This window comes from Podarcis bocagei, assembly GCF_964188305.1.
Source record: "Podarcis bocagei genome assembly, chromosome: 3".
Lineage (NCBI taxonomy): Eukaryota > Metazoa > Chordata > Lepidosauria > Squamata > Lacertidae > Podarcis > Podarcis bocagei.
Genome location: NC_138127.1, coordinates 25,423,844 through 25,426,509, shown reverse-complemented (window position 1 = coordinate 25,426,509; position 2,666 = coordinate 25,423,844).

Here is a 2,666-nt window from a genome sequence, read left to right as displayed (position 1 = left end):
TGCATCTGTGGTGGAGCGGACAAGCCTTCCTCCTTCTCGTGTACAAAGGGCTTCAATGGGCTGGAACCAGCCCGGGGCAAAGTTGCCAAGCGTCTTCCAGAATATATGAAGGAAGAAAGTGTTAGCTAAACTTTGGAAGAGGAGAACCAGGCTCTCTCACAGATGTTTAAGCAAAGAAATCTCTGCACCTCCTTTTGCTAGTGTTCCTTACTTGCTCCAAGTAATTAAGCATGGAAATTATAAAACAACAAAAAATACTTAAATGATGAAATATGCAAATGGTGAAGCTCTCTCTCGTAATTACACATTGACTTTGCCAGTCATTGTTCATTTGCTATAATTTGCTATTTTATATCAAACATTGCAAAGGGAAATGCAGCTCATGCTACTCAATAAGATTCTTCCATTTGTGGAGCATAATTAAAACGTCTTTTGACACTACAGCTTGAAGGACCAAGTATGTATAGTCCATGAACTCTATATTAGTACCGTTAAAAAGAAGTCAGTGCAGCACACCTCCATGTCTACTGCTGAATGTGTGTACATCAGGCATAGGCAAACTCAGCCCTCCAGCTGTTTTGGGACTACAACTCCCATCATTCCTAGCTAACTGGACCAGTGGTCAGGGATGATGGGAATTGTAGTCCCAAAACATCTGGAGGGCCGAGTTTGCCTATGCCTGGTGTAGATGAACAAGTGCTGTACACACGATATGTGACTGAGCTGTACATCCTTTTGGGACCAGAGAGTCTGTTCTCCCTTACAAAAGTAATCCCATTTCATTCAAAGATGGTGAAGAAAACTTTGGAGTCTGCATATATCAGAAGCATTATCTATTTGAAAACTAACCTGCCAATTCCACATGCAGATAATTGACATTTTTTGCCTCTTAAAGCAATTACCTTCTTCAGGTTGGGAGCTGGATTCTCCCCAGCTGAGCAGCTTGGATGTCAAGACCCCCTTGTATGGAGGCAGGTGAGGTGCCAATTATAAAGAAATAATTTGAGATGCTACCTCTGCACTGGAGTGACTTTAAAAAATACATGGAAGTAATCCTCCTTATGGCATATTTTTTAAAGATAACGAGCAAAGACACAAGTTACTAACCATGGGTTATGATTGCCATAAGGTATTATCCTAACATGTTGAAACGTAGCAGAGGAAATATGGGAGTGATTCATCACAGGAAATACGAGTGTAGGTTAGACGTTGCCAACCTAGTGCCCTCCGGATGTTGCAGAAATACAATTCCCATCATCCCTGACCATTCGCTATGCTAGTTGGGGCTGATTGCTGTACAGTGGTACCTCAGGTTAAGAACTTAATTCATTCTGGAGGTCTGTTCTTAACCTGAAACTGTTCTTAACCTGAGGTACCACTTTGGCTAATGGGGCCTCCCACTGCCGCTGCGTGATTTCTGTTCTTATCCTGAAGCAAAGTTCTTAACCTTAGGTACTATTTCTGGGTTAGTGGAGTCTGTAACCTGAAGTGTCTGTAACGCTTCATGAAGTTGGGGAAGGGTGGTGCAGATTCTAAGGAGACTATACAATATCACTGCATGCCCTCCAACATTCCTCAGATGAAAATAGAGACATTTCCCCCTCCCCCCCACAACTGACCCTCCTTGACCACCCAATCTCTTATCAGATTTCTTATCTACACACCAACAAATTAATTTTAGAAAAGGGCAAGATTCGATGCAGATGCACAAAGCATTTAAAAAACAAGAAGAAGACTCCTTGCACTTTGTTCCCCCTTTATTCATGCCCAGGGCAGCTCTGCCCTTGGCCTGCATCTCATAGCCAGTGCATCACATGGGACTGGGCGTTGGCAGAAGTCTCTCCTCTTCTTTGCCTGTTCTCCAGCAGCTGTTAGGAGCTGTCCAAGGGATGAGGCCGGCAGCAGTGGCGATGGAGAGGTCATAGAGATGCAACAGGATGCTTTCTTGCCACGGCCACTTGGGACAAGCACTGGCTCATCCTCCTCCCAGCAGCAGGGAACAGGGACATTCTGGGATCAAATCAGAAACTGGGATAGCTTTTGTAATTCTGGGACTGTCCCTGGAAATCAGGACACTTGGAGGGTATGTCAGTGGCTGGCATGCCTTTGCTCCAAGGAACAATACATTTACACATCCTCTGACTTTTCCATATTTGTAGAGCTATGAGATAAATAATAAAACAACCCCCTCTCCGAAACTGTGTGTTGTTTTTCAGGAGAGAAACAAATGCTCTTTTCAATTCACCCCCCCCCCCCGCCGCCCTCAATAATCCTGCAAATATCACTTGAAACCTCCAGTTATTCCTCACTGACTTGCTCACTGTCACACAAACTTAACTCACCAACCCAGCAGCTGGGCTGCAGGATGTTCTAGGCTGATGCTGTGATTGACCCTGGCCTGCATGACAGATGTCCCAAAATGACCCGAGTTGTGGCAAAGAGTGATCCTTTATTTGTCAATTGGAGAGCGGAGAACGTGCTCTGGCGAAGTCTGCTAAGCAAGTGAGATCACTGGCCAACTTAGTGTTAACAGGGAAAATTTGACAGGGAAAAAAAGAACGCCCCCATATTTTTTTATTATGGATAAAAAGACTAGATGACAATGAATATATTCGTTACTTAGTGGTAAATAGCAGAAGCTTCTTAACGATAATAGTGCATCACAT